Below are 23,865 nucleotides of genomic sequence, written 5' to 3' on the forward strand. Positions count from 1 at the left end.
CAGCCCAGACCTTCCCAGTGAACTCAAGGCTCACATGTCCAGCTCCTCCTCAACATCTCCCACTGGAGGTCAGCTGGCATCTCAAATTCATCCTGTCAAAAGCAAACTCATGGTCATCACTCCTAACCCTGCTTCAGTGTTTTTCTCTGTGTCAGTAAGTGTCAACTTCAGCCTTCATTTCTCTTTCCCTTACACCTTGCCACCATCCATCAGGAAAACATGTTTGCTTTGACTTCAAATTTATATAAAATCCCACCCTGTCTTGCCATTTCTACTAGGCCCACTATCATGTTGCTTTTACACTACAACAATAGAAATTAGTTGCAGTAGAGGCCATGTATGACTTCAAAGTTGAAACTATTGGCTGTTTATCCCTTTACAGAAAAAAAAAAAAAAAGCGGTTGCTTTAGTATCAATTGCCTCTGTAGCAATTGCCTCTGGCAAACATTTTGGAATTTTCATGTATTAGCTATGGTTCATTATTCTAGTTTTTAAGTTTTTTCTTAGTTGCTTTATTTTGCCTCATTAACGGTTTCAATATCCTCTAAGACATAAATCATGCCATTTGCTACTTTTATGTCTCCATGAGCACATGGTTGGATAAATCTAAAACTGGAAAATGACCTTAGAAACTAGTTAATCTGAATTTACATTTAAGAGGCAGGGTCTGGTTGTGGGGTGGAGTAATCCTTCAATGTCACCTAAGAGGTGAGACAGGTGGAGGGGAACTCAGGTCTCACATGCTTTGTGTTATACAAGCTCCTTGCCTTTATTTCTAGGATTTAAATGAGACATATTTTGATTATGCTTATGGCAGTGGTCCAACTATGAGCGCTGGCAATCATTTATCCAAGGGTTCAAAGAGAACCGAGGGGAGGGGCTTGCCTTGGTTTAAGAATCTTCTTTAAAAATAATTCAACCTGAAGAGGAAAAGTGTTGGGCCAAGATCAACAATAAAAGTTTATAGGGAAAATAAGAGGCAGAGAGATGAAGAGTGCACTAGCCAGATCTCCCTTGAAGACCAAGGTACTCATTCCCCCTGTTTCACAGAGTTGGCTACAGACCACTCCCACCTGAATTATTTTGGGACTTGCCTTTCATTGAAAAGAACCACCTTACTCAAGTTTATGTCTCCTACCTGAGACAATCCACATCCCATAACTACATGATGAGGGAGTACAAATTCTAGCTCCTTGCTTCAATGGCAAACAACTGAGGAGCCAGGCCAGCTCCAGATCTCCCAATGCAATCGGAGACGTCCTTTGTTGCAACCTCCTCACAATTAGTCTGCTTCCTCATCCCAACCCTGCTGCCTCCCTCCCCTTCAGATGTTCATCTTCTTTTCCTTCTGCCCTATCAGCTCCTTTATCTCCCCTCACACAATTGTCAGTCTTTTTGTTTGTTTGTTTGTTTGTTTGTTTAACTTACTTTTTTTATAGAGACAGGAGTTTCACTATGTTGCCTAGGCTGTTCTTGAATTCCTGGGCTCATGTGATCCTCCTGCCTTATAGTCATGAGCCATCATGTCCAGCCTTTCCTTCCTTCCTTCTTTCCTTCCTTCCTTGCTAACTTCCTTCCTGACTTCCTTGCTTCCTGACTTCCTTCCTCTCTCTCTCCTTTTCTCTTTTCTTTTCTTTTATTTTTCCTTCCTTCCTTCCTTCCTTTTTCCCTCCCACTCTCCCTCTCTTTTTCTTTCTTTCTTTCCTTTTCTTTCTTTGTTGTTGTTGTTTTCAATTGTCAGTCTTGAGTGTACTCCCACTACATATCCTGCACACAAATGTCCTTCTTAGTCTATTTCAGGAGACCCTGAACCAGGGCAGTAACAATTACCCAGACCAGCCACTGAACCAGTCACTGCATAGTCTTGACTACAGCTTGGAAGAGGTGGGTGGCAGTAATGAGGAAATGGAAACACAAAGATCAGTTTCATTGAAGTTATCATGGCATTGAATTTGCTTTGAGTTTAAGAAGGGACCAAGTGGATTAAGAATATTGGTGCCAGGCCTGTGAGCATTAACTTGAGACTCTCTGTGACATTATAGGTGCCAGGGGTCAGTGCCAACAACATCACAGTGGCACCAATGCCCTTCGTGTTTGGCATTAGGGACTAGCTCAGGACTTGGCAGCCTCGCCAGATAGATACCACCATAGCGAGCAGATGGGGAGGAGGAGAACCTCAGAGGTGGTGACCAAGAGGACTATGTTAAAAAATACAGGAGGCATCCCTTGAGGTTTTGAGGAACAGTTGGCTGGCTGGAACAGTTGGCTGGAAGAAGGAGGGTATAGTGCCCTGCAGTTTTGCCTAAGAAACATGATTTTCGTAAGACTATGACCTTACTTATGCTCCTTAGATGGTGTGGCCTGGGGAAACACTGCCTAACACTCATGGCTTCTTTCACTATTCTATTCCCAGCACTTTCAGAGCAACTAATTCCACATAACACTGTCTGCTTTCTTTGATCCATGTGAGGGGAAGGATGAATCGTCAGCTCCCCTCCCCACATCGGCCCTGCCATTGCCCAAGGCACAATCAATTTCAATATGCAGGGGAAATAGACCACACAGGATCTGTGGCCTCTCTACAGGGACCTGACATATTAACTGTTGTAATGCCTCTAATTCAGTCTATTTACTTTGGGATCTGCCTGTCTCTCCTGCTCATCATTTTAACCCATACATTGGCAGTGTCATGACTATTTAAAGTGATGGGGGTGATCCTCGGGGCACAGTCATGAGAAGCGTGATGAGGGAACTGCTACAGCGAGCCCATGTTGCTTCAGGGTAATGATGACTAATTCCATTCACGTCCCTCACCGCTGCCTTGAAATCTTCTCTTGCCTTTTAAATTGACGTCTGTCGGAGGGAATGAGACTGCTGGTGTCATGGCTTGATGTACTGGCCCCTGTGGAGGCACTCCTTCTTGTCATGAGTGGAGACAAGTGAGAGGGGTAAAGAATAGCAGAGGAGGGGAGGTGGGGGAGGCAGAGAAGGAGGGCCCTCCAGGAAGATGAAAAATGAGCAGAGAAAGACAGAAAACATCTTCAACCAAATGCTACTATTTTGAGTCGAACACTTTTTACAGCTTTTCCAATGTAGAAGGCTATTGAGATGATCTCACCCAATGTACGTCTTAAAGAAAAAAGTTATTCAGTGATGCTTGTTAAAGTGTGGTAAGGCAGACTATTTAGACGATATCACAGGTGTAGAGACCGCTGCAACCACATTTTGCAGTGGGGGAGAGATTCTGGGCTCAACTTCAAATAGAGCAGAGGCAAATGGGAATTGATATCCAAGGAGCAGCATGGCATCAGTGGATGCAAAATTGCAAAGAGAATCGTCAAGGATAAGGGAGAATTTTGGCTGAGGCTACCTAATGAGATTGTTGCTGAAGACAGGGCAGGGTACTCAGACATCACTTTGGGGATGGTGGAGGATGAGAAACCAGATTAGATACTAAGGATAATCAGATATCAAGGATGATCAAATACTGGGGTGAGGTGTATTTGCTAAACTAATGTAGCAGGGTTCTTATGTTACGAGGAAGTGAACTAATGGGCCTAGGGGAAAGTTTAGGAGGATAAATAAAGTTTGGTCTGGCACAGAACCTCATTTATATGTCACAGTCCTAAATAGCCCAGGTTGGTGTATTTTTCAGAAAGTATCTCTATGAGAAACAAGTAAATAGGTGCTATGTCACGGCAGGTGATTCCATCAGCCAGCCCTTCTTTTTTAAACTGCTTAGAACCTATAATAACATTCTGACCCTTGGTGCATTTTTAATTAGCTATAATGAAAAATGATCTTTCAAAGCATGAATTTTGAACTTATAGTGATGTAGCTGATTATCTTCAGATAAGTAAATGGGCACATTTGAGGTCAGGCTCGAAAACAGAAAAAGAAAACATTTAAAAATGCTTTTAAATTGTGACTCAATTTATCCATTTTTCTTTTACTGGAGAGAATTTCTTAATTTTGATTTTGCTTTCATTTACAAACACTTGTATGTTTTAGCAGATGAGCAGATTCAAGCTCTAGCTTGGCAGAGTCTCCTGAAAACATGGTAGAATGCCATTAATTAATGTCAAAAGCTAATAATGGTTATGTTCTTTAAAGTGAATGGTCAGATATTAAAATTTTCTTACTACATAGATAAATCTCTGTGATTCAAAAAATATGTTCCATTAATTTTGATATAATGAACCTACAAAAGAAAGCCATGGGTGGGAGAGCTTGTTGATATTGGGTGAGCATCTACTCACCTCTCAACTTGGAATAGGTTCTGACTCAAAGCTCATTCCCTAGCAAGACGAGAAAATGCCTGAGTGAGTCTGGCCCTGCTCCCAGGAATTTTGGTTGGGCAGATTCTCAGGAGACCAGGGTGTTCCTGAGGATAACTCAGGCAGCTCCCTACTGGCCAGGATGTGTTCTGAAATCGTGATCTGGAATCATGCCCTGTCAGTCCTGGAGAAAACTCAAAGCCATAGATTGGCTTTAGAATGAGTCCAACAGCAGGGATGGCTGAGGTCAAGGGCAGGCTCTGCAATGCGTTTTTATACTCAAAGGAAGTCTCTGCTTTCCTTCAGCCCAGAGCTTGGCCAGGGGTAGGAAAGCTTAGATAAGCTGAGACCTGCCACTGCCAGATCTTAGGCTGAGAGCTTGGGTTCACATCCCATGGCTTGTGCCTCCAGCATGCCCAAGACAATGGATGATAACAATATTCATTACCATTTACTGAACAGCTTTTCTGCCAGGCACTGGGCTGGCGTAATTACAAAACGACACTCAAGGTAAACATGATTGCACCTTTGTTGTTCTCCCCTTCTGGACAGTGAGCTCTTTGGGTAGGGGCTTTAAAAAATGGTCTTCTTTCCTCTGTGCAAATTGTCTGGCAATAATAAGAACTTAATAAAGATTTAGTAAGCTCTATAAGGTCACAGAACCCAGGTCACAAAACCTGCGTTTACACAACTAGCAAATAATAACGTTAAGACTCAAACCTAGACCAGAAATGGTGGCTCATGCTTATAATCTCAGCACTCTGGAAGGCCCGTGTTACACTCCTTTCCCGCCTCTGCCCTTTACAGGGTCTGAATTTAGATGTATGATCTTTAGAGTAGTAAATACCTAGAGAAAAGTGGGAAAGAGTCAGCTCACAAAGGTAGCAGCAATTCTGACAATATCACTATCCGTACTATGTCCTGAATGGAGCCACTGAATGGTAATTTATCAAAATGTCGTAACGCTTCTTCTTTGTAGAAATACAGGCCATCAGAGTGGAAGGGAGAAGTCTGCCAGCAAAATCACTCCATTTGGATTTTTTGTCCTCTCTTGGGCACCGATACCCAAGTGGGTAATTTACTAACTCATTTATTTCATACTCCTTTAATGAGATGATTAGAAATGGAATTGAATCATGTCTATGTGTCCGTGGTAATAAGGAAAATAGCGTATTTTCACTCTTTATAATTTAGAAAGCACTTCTATACATATGTTTTTTCTAGTATCAAAATTGTGCTTGAAACTAGACAGGGAGAATATTACTATACTTACTGCATGGGTAAAAACAACTGAAGTCCAGAGACACTACATGCTTTGTCTGAAGTTACACGATTAGTAAAAAGATGGAGTATCAAAACTCAAATTCGGACTCTAGATACTGTTCTTGTTCACTTCACCTGCAGTTCTCAACCCCAGTTGGCTGTTGGAATGACTCAGAGATTCTTATTCCATTGCTCTGGGATTAGGTCCAGGCAACAACATTTTAAAAACAAAGCCAGATATATGTGCAGCCAGGGCTGAGCAGCAAGTGCGCTATGTGATTCTGTCTGTTAATGAATGGCACCGTTGGCCAGGCACACACTGGGATTAACTGTTTTGTTACCCTAACAGAAGCATCTTGATTATCACCTAATACTTCTGGAATTATTGATATAAGATATTAGTTTCACAAGGGCTATTGATTTTTAAAGACATCTTACAGGTACTTTGCCATTCTCTTGCATTTGCAAAACTGAAAATTTAATTATTGAGTTTATGACCATTTTCTCCATTACTAACCACACGCAGAAAAATTTCCCGAGGCTAGAAATCATGTCTAATTAACCTAAGGGTTATTTCAACTAAAGAAAAGAAGACCGAAAAGCAACTTAATGAGTCCAATTATTTCCTTCAAGCCCAGGGAGGGCATTGGCAACATGCCTCCCTTGGATACAGAGCAGATGGGCCTCCTCCCCGGCCTCCTTGTAGTCGTTCCCCCAACAAACTGAGGCTTGGCTCAGGGGGGACTGATTGAATAGCTACCAATAGTTCGTTGTTATTTTACATGACTCCCAAAAAGTAAAAAGGATATGCAGAATCAGAATCATTGAATACAGAGAAGAGTCAAGATTTGTGAAGATTAGATTAGATTCACAGTTGATCATAGTGTTAGTTAATTGTATTTGTCAAGAAAACTAGCCTGTGCTGCAGAAGCAACCAGACAAAATCCTCAATGGTTTGCTATTTCTCAGGCACACTATATGACCCATGTTAGTTAGTGAAGGGCAGTGGGAGGAACTCTGCCCCAGTCTTCCTGACACACAGAGGCCCTACCTTTTTGTGGTTGGCCATCTGTAAACAGGTAGCCTTCTCAGTCACCATGTTAGGGGAAGAGAGAATGAGACAAAATTGTTCGTGGGCTGTTCATTCCTTCACTGTGCAATTGACACACATGTATTCACGTTTTCCTGACCAAGACTAGTTCCATGGCCCTTTTCTTATTGCAAACACACTGGGAAATACAGGGCAATTAATACAGAACTTGGTGAGCAATACTCTCTTGGCCACAAATGCCATATAGATATGATTCTTCCCAATATTTGACCTAGATTACTCCCCAGGACACCCCAGAGTAGAGCTTTTCTGCCTTTTCTTATTAAGAGGGGCAAGTTCTTCCCCTTTGTTTATGCTGTAGATGGGAGCCATAGAGGAGCTATTGAGAAGATAGTGTTTATTTTCAGAGAATAGGATGAGTAATGAAATACTTATTCATGTGGAAAAGGTGACTACATAGTGGTCCTGGTGCCTTTCACATCTATTTCTTCATTCATTTATTCCTTTATCAATCATGGACTATTTCCCATGATTCAAAATATAGAATAAACTTGTATTGTATGACTTATGCACAATCATGCCTAAATTTGGTAGCTTCTTGAGTGCCCTTCTAATTCCACTAAAGAATTGAAATTAGAAGAGTCTTTAATTGAGCCGGGTATTGCACAGTTGAAGAAAATCCATAACAAAGAATAAACTAGACAATTTTGAAAAGAGGATTATATTAGTTTCTCCAGAATGCTAAAGGCTGAGTTCTCGGGAAGCTATCTGCTTAATGAGGTGCCTTTAGGAGAAAATAAGAGCTCCTTTTCATAGTATCTCCATTTGGCAACACTTGTTCCCAGCATCCAAATTTCTCTTCATAGAAGTCATCAGGCTAACAGAAAGCAAGCAAGCCAATTTCACAACTTAAGGATGGTTTTTGAAATATTCTACCATTATAATGTACAAGTTTTAGGACAGCTCCTCTTCAAAAACTCTTTATGGTAGCTTTTCTACTATGAAAATTAGGCCTAAGACCTGTGTTAAGAGCAGAGGATTCCATATGGAAGAAAAAGTAAAACTGAAGAGAATTCAAAAGATATTGATCAATTTTTAGAGTATTGAAGAAATATTAAAACTTTGCCTCTTTACAAATTCACATTCAAAAGCAGATAAAATCTGTATCCATTATAAATGAGTAATATTTTTACCTTCTGTTTCAATGTGCTAATTAATGTTATTGTTGCATGCAGTGCCCTATAGGAACCAAGGTTCCTATAAGGAAAAAATTAATATAATGAAATTTGGATGCTGGGAACCAAGGTTCCTATAAAGAACAAATTAATATAATTTGTTAAAATATACAATGAAACAATCTCACAAACTAAAACATTTGTTTGATGAAATATTTTAAATGAATTGATTCATATCAACTCTGAGAATATACAAAATCTACGTAGGATATTCCATCAAGACATTTTCTTTTTAATTTAAAATATGATGTCTTACACTTAAAAATTTTCAAAACCATCCAGTTCATATTGATAAGTATTTAGAAGACTGGTTTTCATCCCTGGATGGACATTAAAAATCACAGGGAGTTTTTAAAACATGGTGATAATGGAGCCCCAGCTGAACTGCTTGAGTCAGAATCTCTGAGGGTGAGGCCCAAACACTGATTTTTTTTTTTTGGTGCTCCCCCAGAATTCTAATCTGCAGTTCAAGGCTGGCAACCACTGATATGGAATATTTCCTTGTCTCTCAAGCCGGGAACAATATTCACTTCTGCAAAATACCCATATCTACACTTTCTACCCTTTATACAAAGTAGATGTGTAGATACCACCTCTCCTCTATTAAAGAGTAAGTTTCTGGAGGGCAGAGCCCCCTGTCTCACATCTTTATATGCTCAGTTTCTAGCAAGGCACATGGCAGGGATCATGTTGAATAAGTATTAACTGGTTGAGTGGCACACTGATCATCTGAGTAAATCTAATTACAGATTTTTAATTTTATAAACTCTAAAAAGCCCCTTTCAATGGAGCAGCAAAGTAAGGATGTATGAGGAAGTGAAAAGTGAAACATCAAGATTAATAATTTGGTGATTCTTGTTTAGATGACACCTAAAATCTAATTATAGGGTATTTTCCTGGCATGTTCTTGGAGGCAAAGAAATAAATGATACAGTGGATTTCTTCTAAGACATTCTGTGTGATGAGTTCTGCCATAAGTTTGCAGTTGTCCTCATGGCAATAATATCAGGAGTAGAAAGGCAGTATTTAGGAGCTAGAGAAAAACCTACTTTTATGTCCTTTGGAAACTATAATAAAAAGGTGATTAATATATAATTGTGTTTGCTATGGGAAACTAAAATTAATGAATGAATGAATCAAAATGAACAGAAATAAAAGAAACTGCTTATTTTTCAGCTGTCCTTCCATATATACATCCACGAATCTCTTCTTCGTTTTTATCAGCTTTGATCTTGTCAAGGCAGCTTACTTGCAACACAGCTCAATACTGATGTGTTAGTCAGTTCTGGCTGCTATAACAAAACACTTCAGACTGGGGTGGTTTAAACACAACACAAAAGTTATTTTTCAAGTTCTGGAAGCTGGGAAGTCCAAGTTCTGGAAGCTGGGAAGTCCAAGGTCAGGGAGCCAGCATGGTTAGGTTCTGTTGAGGGCCCTTTTCAAGTTTACAGATGGCCAACGTCTTGTTGTGTCCTCACATGAAGAAGAGGGGACCAGGGAGCTCTCTGGGATATCTTTTATAAAGACACTAGTCTCATTTATGAGGGCTCCAACCTTATGACCTAATTAGCTCCCAAAAGGCCCCCTTCCTAATATGAAGTGTGCATTAGGATTTCAATGCATAAATTTTGATGGGACACAAATATTCAGTCTATTGCAACTGGTAACTCAAACAGCATGTTACCTGATGGACCAGCTTACTCAACCAAGGCAGCTGTATGTGTCTACAGGAAGTGCAATGACTCTTTCCTTCACAGTTATGACTGGAGAATTACCAATCTTTAATGACAGCGACAGGAGGCAACCAAATGCATAGGCAGATAGGAGCTAGTCCCTGGCAAAACCCCACCTCCAAGCCAAGACAGTTTAATGCCTGAAAGCCAAGCTACAAGTTAAATCCTCCAACTGGTTTGAGAACCCACCTTCCCATTTGGTGTACTTTCCTCTGATTGATCTCCATCCTTTACCTATTTTTGCTTACTCTACACTTTCCTGATTGGTTTTCTACACTGTCATATCCACCTTTGAGTGGCATCTTCACTTTGACCTTTTTTGCATACTCACAAACCATTCAGCACGCCCTCCCTATTCTGAGCCCATAAAAAGCCCCAGGCGCACCCATATTGAAAACTCTCCTGCCTTGCCTTTAGGTAAGGGACCACCCCCTTCTCCCCTTCCTGCTAACATCCATTTTATCACTCAATAAAACTTCCTGTCTTGCTCACTCTTTGAGTGAGCCTACTTTTTCCTGGTCCTGAGACAAGAACCCAAACCTACCCAAGCTAAGGAACAACAAACCCTGCATCATCACTACTTTATAAAAAAGAAAAATTGTATTTTTGCAGTGTAGTTGCTCATATACTAAGAAATCCAAGTACCATACTCAATATTTTTCCATACATTTACAGCTTCTATACCATTCATAACTCACTTAATATTTCTAAGACAAATCACTGTCTTTAGTTAAGTGAATTTGAAAGAGAAACTTCAAATCATTGTCATAAATAGAAGGTATCTATAATAGGGCATATATAAATATTAAAGCAAAATGTGTTTCTCTCACATCCCACCAATATTATAAGAACCACCACACAACAGAAAACACTGTAAATAAAATCATATTATTTAATTATCAGTTGCACTGTGTCTACACGATGTTGCCAGAACTCATAGCATTAGAAATACCTCTAAACTTTAATTAATAAGGGGTAAACTTGATGGGTAAAGAAAGAGTGTAACCTCTGGCTATTTCCAGCTGATTATACAGCTCTTGAGGAGGTGAATAAACTTTGATAAATTACATGAAAAGGAGGACGATGGCACTGTCAGCAAGCCTCCTTGGAGGTCATTTTACCAATGGCGAAGCTGAATTTACAACATCCAGACAAAGAGCTGTAAGGATATGGACCACAGCTCTTTAAAATTTATTAGAGTGTGTAATTGTTTATTTTGTGCCTATTTTTCCTTTGTTTATTGGTTTACTGTGTCTAGGCCACCACTCTAAGTTCTATGGGAGTGAGAACCACAATCACTGGTAGGGGACCACATTCACTGTTGGAATCCCACTGATTAGGGAATTTAGCAATCAATAAATATTGATTGCTAAATTAACACCTGTTACATAAATGACTAAATATTCTCTTTCACTCTGTAGAAATCTCCCCTTCCAAAGTGACAGTACCCCTGACTGGTGTTCTACTCCAACTATATTTCAGCTGTGTCTAAAATACACAGCTTTAAACTTTACTCAGTAACAACATTTCTACATACCTCTTACAGCACCCCCAAACCCACACTTTCTCCTACTCCCAAAATCCCGCGTGACCATTTTCTTCCCCACCTATGAAATCCTCATCTGCTAGCCTCGCCACTCTATGGCAGCTTACCTTTCTACTCAGGCAAGCTTGTATCAATATCTGGGGACCTAGATCTTAGACTCTCAGGAGGCCATGTTATGGGAGGGGTGATGACTGTAAGATAAATTTTGTCATCTTACTTTATAATCCACAGCGGTACAAAGGACAGGATTGGCTTCACTTTCTGACATCAAGGAATAAAAATGATAGAAGACCTGGCAAGTATCCTAAGTGATTTAGCAAGGAGCTTCCACTACTGAAACAGTATCTTAAATGTTTCTTCACCCACCCTCTTTCCATTCATCCTGTTCTGTCATCACTAGTATCACCCTAACAAAAAATCTAGGGAAACAAGGGCAAGGAAAAACTCTGAGAGAGAAAGGGAGGGAGGGAGAGGCTGGTGGGTGGGGGATGTGGTTAGGAACACCCTGCTATCCAATACCCATAAAAAATTTGTTTTTAATTCCCTGGCTATCACAGATAGAGGCTGCTGCTAGCATTTAAGATAAGATTAGTTGGTGTTGTGCTATCAGCACCTCCACATTTTCCCTGCAGGGATTCCTCCTGGCAGGCTGAAGCTGGAGGCATGTCTCAGGATTAACACAAGCTAATGATTATACACTAAAGCTTTGGAACTGTCGGACTAATAGGATTAAGCAATAGCAGATGCAGGTCCCCGTTCAGGTTAAAAATGCACTTTTTACATTACAAAGTCAGACAGATCCCTTTGAACATGCAATGAATATGGATGTTTTCAATTATCACAGTCTTCCAGCGCTATACGATATGGTAAATTAATCCCTTTAGAACATCGGAAACAGGACAAAATAGCCTTCTTGAAGCTGAAATCCCACGTTTTAGATTTTCTTTCATGGGGATAAGCAGCGGTGCACCTCACATAATTAATCTTATTACAAACAGAGAGAAAGGGGAAATTTTTTTAAAAAAGTGTGTAAAAATTGTTTAAATATTTGAGAAACTTAGAAAAAACACTTTGAAATCAACATCTCTTAATTAATTTTCAACCAGTCAAAAATACAAACATAAGGCACGACAAGAAAATGTCTGGATGTGTTTTGGGATGGTTTGTATTTCTGGATGCCTCAGGCTGTTAGTGCAACAAGGAGAGAAAAAAAAATTAAGGTAACTTTAAAAATGAACAAAATAATAACTGCCAGTAGAAAGCACTATTTCTAAGAGATTTGAGTTGATCTGATCTCAAGCTCTGGGCCCTGGGAGGAAAGGAGAATGAAAAGGGTATATTGGGATATTTATATTTTGCTGCTGCATGAAAGGGCCTCTGCTGCCCAGTAGATAAAACCGTCCCTCAGAATAGCTCAAAAGTAAGTCTCCATTACTGCAATTAGATAGGGCTGGACTTGGACATTGGCAGGGAATGAACCTAAGAAGTTTCATGTGTTTGATTGAATTAGGGTTGGGGTGGGGAAGGGGGGGAAATGAGTATTTAACAGGAGGATGTCCCAGAGAAAGCTGTTTGAGCTGCCAGCGGGGAATCGAAGTAGTTTTGTAACAATCAGAATAAAATGGGTTTAACACCACTGGTTTGTTTCATTCTCTGAAAATTGTAAAGCCAAATATCTTTACATTTGGACCCAGCAATTGGTATTTACCTTCATTAACAGGCCCTAGAATCATACTGCCTAGTATTGCTCCTCCCTTCACAATACAGACAAATAAAGCACATTGAAGTTTCTCCAACAAAGACACTCATTTTTTAAAAAAATGCAAAATGAAAGAGAGAAAGCAAAAAGTAGGTTATGCCAGGTTTCATTACTGAGTATACACTTTAGTTTTTATTATGTCTAACATGGTTTTTGTGTAGAAAACTGCATGAATACTTATAACCTAGTATTCGAATAAAATTTGAATGAAACTAAGTTACAACAATAGAAGAAAAACATGATCTAACTGTGGACCATCACTCAGGTAGCCTTATCAGTCAATCAAAAACACCCCGATGTCAACGTGACATTTAACTCCTAATGTTTCCCTGATAATCCAGTATAGTTGTATACCCCTTGAAGAGGATTTTCTATGCATATCACAAGTCTAAAGTACCTGCTTTGTAAATACTGCTTGCGCAGACTAAAATATAATACCTAAATTAAAGATGCTAGCTAGCAAACTTTCATAAATATTCCTATTTTTTAAAACTTTTGGTTGAAAATGTCGCTTCTTGACAGAATGAAATGAAAAAAACTGTTATTTTAACTGGACTACTTGGTATTCTGTACAATAAATTTCAGAAGATATGAAATGATTTTCAGATAAAAACTACTATTCTAGTAAAAGGTATCCAGAAAGCTGTTGTGTTAAATATGTATGTCCTTCTTTTTTCTTGGAAGACAATGGCAATTGATTATTTGTTCTAATGGCCTTAATCTTCCATAATCATCATGCTTATTTCAATGGCATACATTAAGACGGTGCTACTCAGTTTTAATGTACATGAGAATCACCTGGCACTTTTGTTAAAATGAAGCTACTGATGCAAAGGCCTGGAGAGGTGCTCTGGGGTCCGTGATTCCAACAAACTCCCGGGGGATACAAATGCTGGTGGTCCAGGAGAACACACCGAGCATCAGCACATCATTAAGCTACCAAAGTCACTGCATGAATGATGTGTTATAGAGTTTAGACTTGAGGAAATTAAGCAAGCCAACTCTATGCATTGCTTTTCTAACAAAGTATTACAGTTATCAACATAAGAGTGAATTTAATGATAACCAAAACACCCTATTTCTTGGGCTTTTTTCTACATAGCAATTCCTTACCCATTCTACTAGGTTTATTTTTAATAGGTTTAGTTTTTCATCCTCTAAAACTATCTTATAATAGGTTTGTCATATGAGTAGCTTCTAAGCCAAAATCTTAATTAAATTATTACAAGTTCATTACAATTTTTGTCACTCCTCAGCCATCCTGAAAACTGGCAATATTAACTATATAATTTTGCAGTGAAATTTATTAGAATAGTATTACATTTAGAGGAATTTTATATATTAGTTTATCTGCAATAATCACATTACAACTTCCCATTAACTGTGAGATTATTTTCAACAGAAAATAAGCTACAATTTTTGTATCAATGCTGAATCATGTTTCCTCTGAAATTTTTTTTAAAAAATCTTATTTTTTTCCCAAATTCGGTACACATTACAATGCTTATTGAATATTGTGTGGCTCTGTATATATGCCTGGCAGTGAGAAGGAAGAGAACAGAGAAGGAAGCATTGATACAATGACAATTACAGACTTCATTTTTGCCACTCAACAGTTCATGTACTAGTAAAAGAAGCACACATTTACAAATCAATAATACATTTACAACAGCAAAGCCAAAACCAAAGTTTTATTAGAACTAAGGCAAGTAAATTAACAATTGTTGATTAGAAAGCTGGGGAAACGTATTGCAAGGAAAATAAAGTATGAGAAAAGTTTTGAAGGATGTATAGCAGTCTTTATGTTATAATTGGTTTCTGGTGAGTGGGAGAGAAGAGGAAAAGATGAATAGAAGTCCAGAGAAAAGAAAATTGAAAACAACCTGTTAACACAGTTAATAAAACACAGAAATACATTAACATCATTGCATCATAAGTTCAGGGTGACATCAAAAGATACAGGATTCTACATTCACCACAGCACAGAATCCCTGCTGCAATAAAGAAGGAATAAAATAAATGAGGAAATTATCTGCTTTCCTGGGAAAAGCAGTATGACTAAAATGAAGGCTCCAGATCCTCGTTCCTTTGGCTTCCCTATGTTTAAAGCATTCATTTTGTACAACATTTAGCTCACGAAATTTTTATACCAGTTTATGAATTCTCAAAAACTTAAGAAGACAGAAGACTGCCAAAACATGGCACACTGGGAACTCGCAGGGCACACGCTTTCTGTACCAATGCCTTGTGTCCATAAATAGGATAGGTGGAGGTTGAGAAGAATCACAGTCTCTCCTCCTGCCTTAAACTTAGGGCTGTCTGGCAAATAGCAATAATAGTCATGACAATGATTTAATCCTACGTCCAAAGGAGCTCAAAAGTGACTTTAAAAATTCATTCATCAGCCACCGACCATGTTCTCAGCACGTGTGTGCCGGGTGTGAGGGTATATAAAGGCAGGAAAAGAAATGTGCTCTGCCTTCCAAGGAAGTACAGATTAGCTATGACGGTAAGACGGGAATACATAAAAAAGAATACTTAATAAGATTTGAAAGATCATAATTCAGAAAGATTAATTATAATTTAGAAAGATTAAACATAAGAAAACCACATAGGTGAAAATTTGCACACTTTGCACTAACATCAGCACAAAGTGTAATATAAAATCAGAAACAAGTTATTAAGTTTCTTGCCATAGGCATGCATTGGATATAATGGCAATCACCAAACAGTGAAAAGAAATGTTATCTCGCAAAAAGTGTTTTAGAGTCCTTGATGTAAATGCAGGCACACAATCAGAAGAGTTACGCTCAAAGACTAGAAACTCTGCAGTTAAAAGTATGTCCTTCTGTCATAGCCACTTTAAATGCATGCGGTTTTTAAACAAAGTTTTATTATTAACCAATGTGTCGTATTCCATTTCCCTAATTGCCATCCCACTCTACTCTCATGCTTTCTGTTGCAATCTGCTTAGGCTGTTTTCTTTGAACTATGTGCATTTTCAACATGAATTTTATGAAGCTGGAAATTACTGAGTCCTTGGTGATTTAAAACCTCTGAACCCTATCTTTTCTAGTGCCTAAATCACTCCTTAGGTGGTTGGCAGACACTTATTTCTAATCAGAGATCTTCATTAAATAAGCAATTGAAAAGCATGGTAGACGTGGCTAATTGTTGAAGGCCCAAGGACAGGACATTAAATGTATCTTCTCTGAAGGTTCAGTCGATTGTTGGTAATGCATTAAACAGTGCCCTGGCATCTTGAACTAGTTAATGGCATTAAGCTTGTAAGTAGAGTGATTCTGACCCTGGAGAGAAACTAACTCAATATTATTTTTCCACAGGGCTCAAAACCTTTACACAAAAGCCAGCCAAATGTTCCTAATTCTAGGGAACACGTTGTTTTAGCCTTGGTGATGATGAATCAACACTGAGCCTTACTGCTATGTAAGATTCCAACAGAGATGACATTTTGCAATCCACAGCAGTAACGTGTCCCCTGTCTGGAAGCTAACTGAGAAATAGTTCACTTCAAATGGACCTCTAAACAGCTGTCAGGTCAGAATAACTTTAAGTCATTACCTATCTGAGCCATGTTGAGCCAGTGACTTCTAAGTGGTGAAAATCTCTGTATCATGTTACTAATCTCATTGGCCAGCAGTGGCTGTGTCAACAACCAGTATTCCCTCTTAGTAAGCAGGCAAAAATAATACACTGCTTATTATTTGGAAGTTAAGGGAGCAGTTGAGAGGTTGAGAAGTTCAGGAAGTGAGGAAGTTGAAAATAGGCCTCCTCAGAGCTTTGTCTCCAGAATGATGACAGCCTTTAAATCACAGTGTGCCACAAAAGAATTCACTCTGACTTCTGATCTGCTAATGGTTACCGATGCAGACCTTCCCCACAAAGACCCCTAAGTCGCCTTCCTCTAGTCACCACTCTAGAGCTTAGACCCAATTTCCTGACCAATTAGCAGCTCAACAGTCTAAAATTAAAGAAGTAGGGAGCAGCTGTAAGTCTCTATGATTACTTATAAACCCTTCAAATCTAGACTCAAATAGCTTCCCTGTAGCTTTGCTCAATTGATTAACTCTGACTGGTTTATCACTAAACCATTCATTTACTTTAACAATCCACTAAAGCCTCAGATAAAATGCATTTCATGTCCCTTCTTGGGCTTTTAATAATTAGCTGTGTCTACCATGTCTTTTAATCTCTTATTTAATGAATGCCTCCAATTTTAATAATTTAAAAGGATATCAAGCCAAGTATCAATTAAAGAAAACTGTTCTAGGCAGCATAAACAATAAGTATTAAGTCTGAGAAAAGCATATAGAGCCCTGTTGCTTTCTATTGCTCAAGAGCACTTGAAAATTATGGGATTATTTCAAAACATTACATTTCACTGCTATTTATTTTACCTAGCTTGCAGGCAAAATTAAATATAAAAAATGAGCATGAATCATTTTGTACAGATTCAAAAGAGAATCATACATGGCAATATCCAGCCCAACTCTTATTTCTGAATATATTATGACTTGCTCAGCTCATCCCCACTGCCCAAGAACACCAGCTGGGTTCAGCTACAATTTAACTATTTGTTTTTGATCCTTCCAATTTCTGGATCCATCTTAAAACTCTTGATTGTTCCAAAATATCCAACTCATGGAACTGTTTTATACTACCTCAAAGGACATGACCGCTACAACCATTAATGGATTTTGTTAGAGATCAATATTAGACCACTAGTATTTCCCCATTCCTGGGAGATCATTAGAATAAAGTTAGGTAGGCTGAGTGCAGTGGCTCACACCTGTAATCCTCACATTTTGAGAGGCTGAGGCAGGCAGAATGCTTGAGTCCAGGAAATTGAGACCAGCCTGGGCAGCATGGCAAAAACCTATCTCTATAAAACGTACGAAAAATTTATCTGGGCATTGTGGGCATACTTATAGTTCCAGCTACTGGGGAAGCTGAGGTGGGAGGATGACCCAAGCATAGTAGGTCGCGGCTGCAGTAAGCCGAGATCACACCACTGCATTCCAGCCTGGATGCAGAGCAAGACTGACCCAATAATAATAACTTTAACCCCAAAGGTTGGTTGTCTTTTTAATAGACCTGAAAGAGCCTGGGTAACACGGACCAAACTAAACTTCAGCCGCCTGAAGGAGGCCTATGGTAGACTACAAAAATGGCCACAATATTTTCCTTTCTAAGCCACAATCTTTATAATTTGACTTCGCAGTGTTTTCCATTTTGAGTTGGAGTCTAGTTTCAACCTCCTTGAATCTGGGTAGACTTGTGATTTTCTCTGGTGAATAACATGGAGTAGAAGTGATGTTGTGCCTCTTCCAATCCAAGACCACAGCATGTCTCATACATGTCTGCTTGCCCACCTGCCTTGTGAGAAACCTGAGCTGCCCTGCAGGAAGATGAGAAACTGTAGAGGAGTTAACTGTCACAGCTGAAGGCCATCCTCAGGAGTCAACTCAGCTAACCTAGCAGCTGAATATAGACATGTGATAGAACTAACCCCAAAAGCAGAAGAACCACCCAGTGAAGCCCAGCCCAAACTTTTGGCCCACAGATTATGAGCCAAATAATTAGTTGTTATTGTCTTAAGCATTTAAGTTTTGGGGTACTCTTATCTAGTAAAAGCTATTTGACATAATGCCCAAATTTTACTACTTAACTTGCTGGTAGCTTTCTGTATAAACTTAGGCCGTATACTCCCCAGCACCAACAAAATCAAAAAAGATTTTCAAAGCTAGACTCAATTTTCCAAGTTACCCTTGACTTAGGGGATCACTAAATCAGTGCCTTGAACAATTTCTCTACTACTTCCAAATGCGATTGTCATACACATTTCTATGTTCCCAAGATATATGCACAATAATTATCCATATTACTACAAAATCTGAAGTCCTAACATTTCCCACACGAGTGTCCTCCATTAATTGACAAGCACATGGGTTAGATAAAAAATATTGATTAAAAATTTCACCATCATTATCAATAATGTTAATACCCCACATGCATTCCTTTGGATATCTTGGTAGCAGTCAGAGGATGCTTCTGGAACTTTCAGAGCAGCAGCCTGTTTAGCATTATTCAGGTACACATGCAGATCACGCCATCAACATTTTCATAAGCAATTGATTTGCAAGATAATAATAGGAGTAACTCATATGTCTCTTCCTTAATGCTTCAACAAATAACTACGCAGAGTTCTGACACTTTCCGATGACACTAGGAGATACAGCTCCATAGCTCTGGGTGCAGCCACACCACCACGTCATCTGGCTGGTGAAGATAACAACGTTGAGATGTCAGTCTTGATGTCTGTATCTTAATATGTTTAAGCACTGATATCCTTGGGCACAGGTCAGAAAGAACGTGAAACAGGAGGGAAAGGTGAAAAAAAAAATCCTTTCTTTGTTCCACCTAGCCCCATGAGTTCGGCTGAAGACAGACCCATTTGTTTCTCTATCTCTTAATCAGCAACTATGTGGCAGCGCTACCACTGCAAACCCAGGCTCCTCTATAACTTCCTCCTCATCTGCATATCATGCCATCACTTCCAAAAGATTAATTCAGATAATATACACCCTGGATTCATATTTTTTACTGTAAGCCACTTAGAATATAAATTTCCAAAACTGTCAAGAATCCCTAAACACTATTATGTTTGGAAGGCTAGTCACTATTCAAAGAATCTGAAATACCAATCTCTTTTGAACATGGATATTAAATTTCACAGTCCAATTTTGTTTTGATTCCTTGTTGTATTGTTGTATTTTCTAAGAAATAAATAGCAATTTTCTATTTGTTTAGAAAATTAGCAACTCTTAATAGCTTATTTTTTTCTAAAACAGAATTATCACTCGATATTTCCACAGGCATGTAAAAAACAAGGCATTATTAATTTCATTGTGAAGATGAGAACATAGAAGGATGCAAGTTGTCATGTGTAAAATAAACTACGATGCAGATTGTTTTGAAATTTGGTTTTACAATGATCATTAGCTATTCAATAAGCCAAACTAAGACAAGGAAAATGCCAAATTTACTGCTTATAATAATATGTAAGCCTATATTTGAAACAGGAAAAAGACTAATATCTTCTTAAAATTGCATACTCTTTTTCCAGTTTTGTAAAAATGGATATATTTTTACAATAAAAACTATGATAAAAAAAAAAAAAGGCTGTGTGTGGTGGCTCACACCTGTAATTCTAACCCTTTGGGAGGAAGAGGAAGGAAGATTACTTGAGGCCAGGTGTTAAAGACCAACCTGGGGGACATAGTGAGAACCCCATTTCTACACACACACAAAATTACCCAGGCATGGTGGCACACACCTGTAATCTTAGGTACTCCAGAGGCTAAGGAAGGAGGATGGGGTAAGCCTAGAACTTTGAGCTTGCAGTGAGTTGTGACTGTGCTATTGCACTCCATTCTGGTCAACAGAGTGAGATCCCATCTTAAAAACAAAAATAAAAATAATTTAGTGAACACTTGCTAGGACATATTCAACCACTATGTTGTACCCATCAAGGACACTATCTCAATTTTTATAACAACCCTGTGATATAACAAACATTATTTCTGTTTTTTAAGCAAGTAGTAGTAAAAGTAACCCACAACTTGCTCACTGTCACACACTCAGCTCTTTGGACACCAAACATGCCTTCTTAATAGTGAGGACACTGAGCACATAAGAACATTTGTGCTTTTGAGACTAGATAATATAAATGTGGTTGATTTATTTTGCCTCCCCTAATGTTGATATATTATTTTCTAAAAAGAATAATTTCTAAAATCCGGCTTTCTAATATATATATGGAATAAAATGAGTCAACTGATTTCCTTTTATACACCAGACTTTGGCTATGTTGGGATTGATTATAGTGCAACTTTTCATAATACCGCACAACAAGCTACTCACTGGCCCAGAATGACTGGGGAATGGATATGTCATGTTTTGTTTTGGTTTTTTTGTTTTTTTTTTTGTTGTTTGTTTGTTTTAGAGGAAGAAAGAGAGAAAGAAAGAGAAAGAATAAATAAAAGAAAAAAAAAGAATGAAGGAAAGAAGAAAGAGGAACAGGGAGAGAGAACAGGGGTGTTGCTTTATTGCCTGGGCTAGAATGCAGTCTAAAAATGGGTATGCCTGTAATTGTGTTTAATAATAGAGACATAAATAAAAATGAGGGAAGAAAATAGTTAACAAGCAGCCAACCAATATTTCATTTAAACCTGTAAATAGGTGTGATGTAGTACTGATAAGAGTGTATATTTTGTGTATTTAAAGTGGAGAGTTCTATAAGTGTTAATTAAGCCTACTTGTTCCGGATCTGAGTTCAAGTCCTAAATATCGATGTTAACTTTCTGTCTCATTGATCTGTCAAATATTAATGTTGAAGTCTCCCACTATTATTGTGTGGGAGTCCAAGTCTCTTTATAAGTCTTATATATCTGGGTATTCCTGTATTGGGTGCGTATATATTTAGGATCTTTAGCTCTTCTTGTTACATTGATCCTTTTATTATGTAATATCCTTCTTTGCTTTTGATCTTTGTTGCTTTGATGTCTATTTTATCAGCAAAAATTGCAACTCCTACTTTCTGTTTATTTATTTTTGCTCTCCATTTGGTTGGTAAATTTTTCTCCATCCCTTTGTTTTGAGTCTTTGTGTATCCTTGCATGTGAGATGGATCTGGATGTAGCATACCAATGGGTCTTGGCTTTTTTTGCCTGTCTGGGTCTTTGGATTGGGGGATTTAGTCAATTTAAATTTAGAATTAATAACAATATATGTGAGTTTGATACTGTCATTTAAGGTTAGCTGGCTATTTTGCCCATTAGTTTATGCAATTTCTTAATTATGTTGATGTTCTTTATTTTTTGGTATTTTTTTAGAAAGGCTGATACTGGTTGTTCCTTTCTATTTATAGTGGTTCTTTTAGAAGCTCTTGTAAAGCAGGCCTGGTGGTGATGAAATCTCTGAGTGCTTGCTTGTTCACAAAAGATTTTATTTTTCCTTCACTTATGAAGCTTAGTTTGGCTGGATATAAAATTCTGGGTTGAAAGTTCTTTTCTTTAAGGATGTTGAATATTGGCCCCCACTCTCTTCTGGCTTGTAGGGTTTCTGCTGAGAGATCTGCTGTGAGTCTGATAGGCTTCCCTTTATGGGTAACCTGATCTTTCTCTCTGGCTGCCCTCAGTATTTTCTCTTTTATTTCAACCCTGGTGAATCTGGCTATTATGTGCCTTGAGGTTGGTCTTCTTGAGGAATATCTTTGTGGTGTCTCTGTATTACCTGGAGTTGAATATTGTCCTGCCTTGCTAGGTTGGGAAAGTTTTCCTGAATAATATCCTGAAGAGTATTTTCCAGCTTGGATTGATTCTCTTCGTCACATTCACGTACACCTATCAAATGTAGATTAGGTCTTTTCACATAGTCCCATATTTCTTGGAGACTTTGCTCGTTCTTTTTTATCCTTTCTTCTCTAATCTTGTCTTTTTGTTTCATTTCATGAAGTTGGTCTTCGACCTCTGATATCTTTTCTTCTGCTTGATCAATTTGGCTGTTAAAACTTGTGCATAGTTCGCGAAGTTCTCGTGCTGTATTTTTCAGCTCCATTAATTCACTTATATTCCTCTCTAAATTGTATGCTATTGTTAACATTTCATCAAACCTTTTTTCAAAGTTCTTGGTTTCTTTGCATTGGGTTAGAACAAGTTCTTTTAATTCCCAGAAGTTTCTTATCATCCACTTTTTAAAGCCTGCTTCTGCTAATGGAACACAGTCTTTCTCCATCAGGCCTTGTTCTGTTGCTGATGAGGAACTGTAATCCCCTGTAGAGGGAGAGGCGTTCTGATTTTGGGTATTCTCAGCCTTTTTAGGCTGGTTTCTTCCCTTCGTTATAAATTTATCCATCTGTGGTCTTTATAATTACCGTCTTTATAGTTGGGTTTCTGAATAGGCGTCCAACTTGTTGATTCCCGGCGCTAGAATCTGAGCAACCCACTGCACCGGCCAAAACAGCGGCTTTAAGATTGATGGTGCTTTTCTGACTCTGCACCGAGAACCGCCGCACCAAGGCCGGGGCAAAACAGCCTCACCGGCCTCAAGAGTCGTGCTGGCGACACGTGGGGCTCCTCCGCTGGGAATCTCCTGGTGCGTGAGCAACAAAAATTGATCTGAAAGTGTGGCGTCCTCTCGTTCTCTGTGCTTTCAGTGGGAGCTACAATCCGTAGCTGCTAGTGATCAGCCATCTTGGATCTCTCTCATGTTTTGTTTTGTGTTTTTTTTTTAAATAAACTCAAGACATCTATCACAAATATCTTTGAAAGTCAGGGGACATTTTATATGTATGTATATATATATATATATATATTTAATGTGATGTTTTGATATATGTATACATTGTGAAAGTGTTACCACTATTAAGCTAATTAACATATTCATCACCTAATATGGTTACCGTTTGTTGGTGTGCTAACAACATTTAAGATTAACTCTCTTAACAAATTTCTAGTATGCAACATAATATTATTAATTATAGTCACCATGCTACACATTGGACCGCCAGAGCTTATTTATCCTGCACAACTGAAACCCTTTGACCAACATCTCCTCATTTCCCCACCCCTCAGTCCTTGGCAACCACCATTCTACCATTTTCTTCTATGTGCATTACTCTTTTCAATTCTACGTATAAGTGTGGTCATGCAGTCTTCCTGTGGGAGGCTTATTTTGCTTAGCCAAATGTCCTCTAGATTCTTCCATGTTGTCACAAACGACAGGATTTCTTTCATTTTTTGAGGCTGAATAATATTCTATTGTGTATGTACCACATTGTCTTTCCCCATTCATCTATTGACCGGCACATAGGTTGATTCCATATTTTGGCTATTGTGAAGAATGTTGCAATGAATGTGAGAGTGCAGCTATTTCTTTTTCATACTGATTTCATTTGCTTTAAACATATACCCAGAAGTG

At 38.6% G+C, this 23,865-nt stretch overlaps 1 long non-coding RNA gene across 1 annotated transcript; it reads left to right on the top strand.

Annotated features, from left to right (window-relative positions):
* The first annotated feature begins 1,498 nt into the window (after nucleotides 1-1,498).
* Nucleotides 1,499-23,865, top strand: LOC116559724. Its single transcript, XR_004272585.1, has 3 exons — nucleotides 1,499-1,510; nucleotides 18,485-18,491; nucleotides 23,628-23,865. It is a non-coding gene; the product is annotated as an uncharacterized LOC116559724 (long non-coding RNA).

The sequence above is a fragment of the Sapajus apella genome, unplaced genomic scaffold (assembly GCF_009761245.1).
Source record: "Sapajus apella isolate SASKATOON/1434 unplaced genomic scaffold, GSC_monkey_1.0 scaffold24, whole genome shotgun sequence".
Lineage (NCBI taxonomy): Eukaryota > Metazoa > Chordata > Mammalia > Primates > Cebidae > Sapajus > Sapajus apella.